The sequence below is a fragment of the Lathyrus oleraceus genome, chromosome 6 (genome assembly GCF_024323335.1).
Source record: "Lathyrus oleraceus cultivar Zhongwan6 chromosome 6, CAAS_Psat_ZW6_1.0, whole genome shotgun sequence".
NCBI lineage: Eukaryota > Viridiplantae > Streptophyta > Magnoliopsida > Fabales > Fabaceae > Lathyrus > Lathyrus oleraceus.
Window position 1 is genome coordinate 397,444,989 of NC_066584.1, and position 7,529 is coordinate 397,452,517.

Genomic DNA, 7,529 nt, shown 5'->3' on the forward strand with positions numbered 1-7,529 from the left:
ATCCATTTTTTAAGAAGCCTGATGTAGAGATGAAGAAATGTCTTAAGCCAATCTTTATTTGGGATAAGGTTGATGGAATAGGTGTAAACAAGGTGCTAGTAGATGGTGGAGCTATGGTAAATTTGATGCCAAATTTCCTACTAAAGAAGATTGGAAAAAAGGACATAGATTTGAGGCCTCATAACATTGGTTTGTCTGATTATGAAGGTAAAACGAGTAAGGCATTAGGAGTCATTATAGGTAACATAATTATGGGAATGATTGTAAGGCCAACCCTATTTATGGTCATTTTGTCTAAAGAAAGTTATAATTTACTAATTAGTCGATAATGGATACATGGTGTAGGGGAAGTCCCTTCGATTTTACATCATAAAATATCAATCCGAATACCTGATGGCATTGTAGAGAATGTAGAAGTCGAATAGAGCTATTCGCTTACTGAAGTAGATCATGTTGATAAGAGAACATTTGACAAAATGTTGGCAACCATTTTGCCCTACAGTGCTAATGGAAGGAAATTTCTGCACAAGGGGATGTATATGACTCAATAAGATTGGATCCTAATTATGGATTCATATGGGAACAAGAATCCATGGAAAATGAGTTTAATGAGGATGTCACGCCAGTATGAGGTGGTGCATGGTGGATAATATCGATGATTGAATCAAACACATTAGCTTGAATTACGGCCTATATGGATGAAAATTGCATAAACGTGGTCATGGAAGCCGGATTCCAACAAAATTTGGCTACTGAAGCCAATCCAATTGAATCTAATGAAGTGAAGGAGATGGTTGAGAATTCCCTTTATGAGGTATTTAAAATAAAAAATTCAATGGCGGTCGAGAACATGAAGACACATCATAAGGATAAAGGCTCGACAATATTTATGACGATGAGCCTTTGGGATTCAAAAAAGACCAATTAGCTTCAACTAAGAAAATGCAAGCTTAAGACCCACTAGAAGAGATTGAATTAGGAGATGGAACAATAAAAAATTAACTTACATAAGTGCAAAGATTGATCCAAGCTTGAAGATCTAGATGGTTGAGTTGTTTAAAGAATTTAAAGACTGCTTTTCTTAGGATTATGACGAAATGCCAGGACTCATGCTTGAACTGAAGGCAACATATATATATATATATATGTATATATATATATATATTATATATATATATATATAATATATATATATATATATATATATATATATATATATATATATATATATCGGTTGGAAGACTTAATTGAGATGAATATTGGATTATTATTGAATTAAAAGTAAAATATGAAGGAATATGTCACTTTCAAAGACATAAAAATATAAACTGTAGTTGCTGGGATTCAAAATATGTACCCTGAATTAGTTTACCTCTCAGTTGTTTTTTATATGATATTTTTTTAATGTTGAAAAAAATGTGGCGCTTACAAAAATGATACCTCAAATTTTTATTGCGTGAGATCAAAATGTTGTTGTAATACCCCATATTTCCTTAAATACTCAAATTTTATATTAGTTGAGATCAACTGAGTTCCTATGTGCTCTAAAAGTTATCAGTTAGGATAAATAGAGTAAATAGTGAATTCAGATTGACTTAATTAATATCATTTGGAACTGACCTTTTATTAATTGGGACATTTTGATACCATTAATAATGGGTCAATTGCTCTAGTAGAACAAATATCAAGTATTGTACCACTCAAAATAATTGTTACTACCATTCTCATTCTTTTCTATCCACATATTTCTTTCTTTCATTTATGGCCACACACTTCTCTACCAACCTTTATGTATCATGTTCATTTCCAACTTATCAGGAAAAAGGGAAAGATAGAAAATGAGGATAGAGAGAAAGAAGAAAACTTGAGAGAAGAAGGAAGCAAGCTAGTGGAAAGAAGAAGGAAGAGAAAAACTTGGATTTCATCATCATCACTTCATCACCATCTCATCTCACTTCTTCAACCTCCTCTTCCATTTCCTAAGGTGAGTTCTAGTTAGAAATCCTAAAATTTCTAGAGTTTAAAGTTGTAGAATCATAGGTTAAGTAGAAGAATTCATGTTAATATGATGAATGTTCCTCTTGATTATGATGATTTCTATGAACAAGTGCTTTGTTATATTCTTCATGATTATTGTGGCTCAATGTTGAATATGGTTGTTGATGTGAATATAGGTTATGAACTTGAGAAGCATGATATATATATATATATATATTATATATATATATATATATATATATATATATATATATATATATATATATTATATATATATCTATATAATATATATATATATATTATATATATATAATATATATATATAATATATATATATATATATATGTTGTATGATGTATTTTATTGAGAAATTATGGGTTTGGGTGGTTAGAGAAGAGCACCATTATGCAGGTAGAAACTGGGTAGTTGTAGAGGAAAGTTTTGGAAATGTTACAGAGACCAATCAATTGGGAGGAGCTTATGAGTTGTGAAGAAGTGGAAAAATATTTGAGACCAATCGATTGGTCCTTGGTGACAATCGAGTATACTGTCTTCTTGCATTTGAAGAAAATGAAATTTTTCAGGAACCAATTGACTGACATTGGAGCCCAATCGATTGCATGAGCTCACTGACTTTAAAAATTGGAATTTTTTCCAGCTGTCAATCGATTGACACTTAACATTAATCGATTGATCCCTTACCTTTTTTGAAAATAGAGTTGTGAGTCAAACCAATCAATTGAGCCTCCCTAACCAATCGATTGGCTCATGCTTGTTACCTCGTGTCTTGTTTTCTGATGTTTCTATATGAATCATATCAACTAATAATAACTTGCTATAACCCTTATGCATTGAATCAAATACAAATGTGAGAGTTACATGTTGAATCAAGTGAGTTAACCTAGTGATCTATTTTAGGCTATAAGTTAGACATATAACTTAGATAACATTAGAAACGACATTTATTCGTACGATAGGGTCGTGAATGGATGGTTTCTATAGTTGAGAGTGAGACGTTTTATATGGGGCATGTGTTATTATTGTATGAATATTGGTGAATAAAGTCACCTAGTGATACATGAATCTAGTCATGTTTTGTGGAATTAATCACGTATTCAGAGTGTGTTACCCTTGATGGTGTACATCCCTATTTGATATGCTTAGATGAGTAGACAATGGGATGTGACTCCAATGATTCGTGCCTCAATTGGGTTTGATCCCTAACCATGGTGGACATGGAGGATAGGTGGACACCAAAGTGGGTTAGAGGCCCATACGGTGAAAGACACCCAAAATGGGTTAGAGGCCCATACGGGTGACAGTCGCTTGGATTGAGTTTGAGACTCATAGAGGACCCGATATCCACTGTGAAAGTCGAATCATATGAACATGCATGAAATCAGCTTACCCTAGACGTAGGTCCGCTCATGGATTGATGTTTCGTGAATCTGAATAGTGATTTAATTGAGTTGTGAGAACTTAGGAGCATGTTGCCATACATTGTGATAATTTTCCACATCACTTAAGTCTTCCTTCCCTTGTTGACTTAAGTTGGATATTGATTAGAAAACCATGTAGAGCCGAGTGGATCCATAAGATAGGGAACCCACTAGGATTATTATCTCACCCCATGTTGTTGATTATTTTTCAGGTAGTTCTGATCAGGCGAATGGTAAGGACAAGATAGCGTGTTGTCCTTGCTTATCTGATGTTTTGGATGGCTTTTCCGCTATGTAGATATTTTTGAGATCATTCTACAATGATCTAGTTCCTAGTTTTATTTTAGGCACCTTTGTGTATATTTAGTGCCAAGTAGTGTTTTCTTTTGGGCAAGTAATATGTATATTGTTGCCACTAGGCATTTATGTATTTCAGTACCGGTATTACATTATGTATAATATGTATTTCTAGACATATATTATCTAACCTATGCGTCAGTTGCATGGGAGCATCCAATAAAAATGGTATTCATTGGCGCCACATGCAATGGCGCGTGCATGTGAAGGCACCATATGCAATGTCGCATGCATGTGTAGGCCATGTGTAGGCGCCACATGCAATGTCGCTTGCATAATGCACTCTATGTATGCGCCAATGCATGTGGCTACTGCTCCACCACTCATCTATAAATACAACATCACCCTCCCATAATTTTTCACACAACTTCTTACTCTCTCCTTCCATTTTCCTTTAATCTCCTTCAATTTTCTTTAAAATGTCTTCATATTCATACTTGTGTCCTTATATTCACAAGAGAAATGCCAATTTAATCTTTTCAGCGATGTAACCTCCGATGAAGATCCGAATTTGGAATGTAGATACGTTCGAACATCTTAACAGGACCTTGAACCATTGTGAAAGGATCAAAAGAATTTAATAGCTTGATATGACGTTCAACCAAAATGGGGAAGTTCGTTTCTGGGTCAATATTAAAACTGACAGGGACGTTCACAGAATGATGTATACTTCTTACAAAATTGTTTTGATGGTGTTAATCTCATAGTTATGTTGTTTATGTGTTGTATTTGTTTGGGATGTTATTTTATTTGTTGCAGTTTCTTGTGTTATTGTTTAATAATTGTATTTGTTCTGCTTATTATATGAAATGAATGTTGTTTTGTTCTGCTTATCATATGAAATGAATGTTGTTTTTAATATAAAGAAAAAGAGTTACAATTAAAATTATCTTGTTGTGCTTGTTCCAACACTGAACCAGTTAGTACAATTATGATCGGGATGGCGACATGAACTACATAATCTAACCATTTTGTTCGCCATATCCATTTCAGTTAGAATACGGGTGCTGTTTAGGTGGCCCTTTTTCTTTCTTCACATTATTTCATTGTGCCAGAGAATGTCCCCTTGATATGCAGGCCAATAATCTTCTTTTGCTACCACCGGAAAGCTAATTTTGTAAACATTGCAAAGGTTTAAGGCTTTGTAAACGTCAGATAGTAAGTTGGAAGGATCCTGTCGAATCTTTGAACATGCCTCTATGATATGGTAGCAGGGCATACGAAAGAATTGGAACTTTCCACAGTAGCACCAACCTCTATCTAGTTCCACTCGATAGTGTTCCCTCAACATGCCTTTTATTGTGATCCATTGACTCAGTAACACTGTACCAACCTTTAGTACGGTCAAACATCGTGACCACATGTGTGTTAGCTTTGGAAGCTTCCTCTTTAATGAATTTCATTGAAGCATCACTGAACAACTGCCTAGATTGTAACACTGAACTCCATTTGAAACGTTTGATCTCAAACATCGCCCCTAGCCTAAAAGAGGTTGCTTGAACTAAAGAGGTTATTGGTAGATTTCAGATGCCTTTGAAGAAATAATTCATTGATTCCACAAGATTTATTGTCATGTGGCACCATCGTTGATCATTGTCGTATGCCCTAGTCCACTTCTCCAACGAAATATTGTCGATCCACCTTATTGCATCTGTGTTTGACAATTTGATGTCTTCGCGGTAGTGTTTGAAAGAAGATTCTATTAATGCATACCCTGCAATGACAACCTTCTTCTGCAACGTTTCGTCTTTGATCTCTCGCATGAAATTTTGAGCGATATGTATAATATAGTAGACATGCGTCGAAGGAGGATCCTGTCAGTCATTATCAATGATTTTATAGGCGTTCACTATTGAAGGGTGTCTGTTTCAGATCAAACATAAGTTAGGCTATGAGCAACGTTTCAATCGGGGGGGGGGGGGGGGGGGGTCATTGATTGGTTTCTTCACAATTATTATGTATTTTAACTTTATATCATAATATTAATAATTATTTTTCATATACCTATTTATTTATTTTATTTATAAGCATAAAATATATATATATATATATATATATATATATATATATATATATATATATATATATATATATATATATATATATATTTTAAAATACATAAAGCTTGTGCCACATGCAATGGCGCATGCACATGATTTATAGTAAGCATGCACCAATTTCATTGACTTCATTGCATGCATGCCTCAATTGTGATGACGCCTCTGCTCAATGATAAAATGCATGTGTCAGTCCAACTGACGCATGCTTTAAACGTGTGCATGGAACATGGTTATTTTGATAAATAAATTGAAATTGTGGTTATTTAAAAAATTAAATTGAAATAGTTGGTTATTTAAAAAAAAATCGATCCAAAATATTAAAAAAAAAATTAGGAACTTTGTTAAAAAATATTTATAACATCTTAAAACATATATTTAAATAAATGAATTTTAAAAAATAAAAGTATTATGATCGTCGACTATAAGATATTTCTTTTTAGAATATTTGAAATAGAACTCAATTTTTAAATAAAAACTATTTATAATAAATAATATTCACAAATTTTAGAAAAATAACATTTGCGAATTTGAAATGATACAAAAATCATTTTAATGCAAAATTTAATGGTACTGCATGCATGAATAATACTCCATCCGTCTCATAATGAATGATTTAGTTGTGACCATTTTGCACATATTAAGAAAAATCAATAGATGAAAAAGAGTGATACTTTTATTAAAGTATCCTAATCATGTATTGAGAATGATAAAAGTAATATTAATTAGAGGGTAAAATTAAAAAAGATACGTTGGAAATTGAAATAGGTCATTCATTTTGAAACACTCTTTTATTTCAAATGTGTCACTCATTGTGTGACAGAGGGAGTAGTATAACGAGTTAGGTAATTCAAGAATCAACCCGAACCCCTCCTGATCCAATACTAGGTCCATATTTGACCCTATTTGTTGTCTATTTTGTGTGAGACATGAGTGAAACCAACTCGAAACATTTGGGTTAGAATGAGTCTTCAGCCTTGATTGGATCCCGCACATCTTTAATTTGAGATGTAATGTTGAAAATGTGTTTCTTATGGGACAAATGTTGGATCATATGTCAAGATAACTTGTCCAAATTTAAAAACCAGTTTAAAAGTAGTTTGACAACAATAATAAACAATGCAAAAAGTTGAAAAATAACACAAAAGATTGGTAAACGAGTTCGGTACATCTGGGGGACACCCTACCCAAGAAAAAAAAATCACTACTTTGAATTAGTACAATTAGTCTTACAAGAACCAACAGACCCTATGTTGTTCATAGCTTCTTCCTAATCCTAGTGTCTTTCTATTTAAGGACACCCCTTAATTATGATAAGCTACTCACTTTCTTATCAATCACACAACCCGTGATTGAATATTACAACTCAATGAACAATATTGAATATTACAACTCAATTAAGACAAACTAACTATGTCAAGTTAGTGTGACATAATGGTGTACAACAGTAGATTCAACACTAATCCAATTATGACATTAATGTAGAATACAAGTAACAAAGACTCAGACCCTAGCACAAAGAACCTAGTTATTACGCACCAAAACTCTTATCAAACAATGACAGTTTAGTCTTCTTATATAGCAATATCTTCTGGGATTTTTTCAATGGACATCTGCATTTGATTCGTCCAGAAAATAGCTGAATCAGTTGAATATGATTTTCTCCTTAAATCTTTCT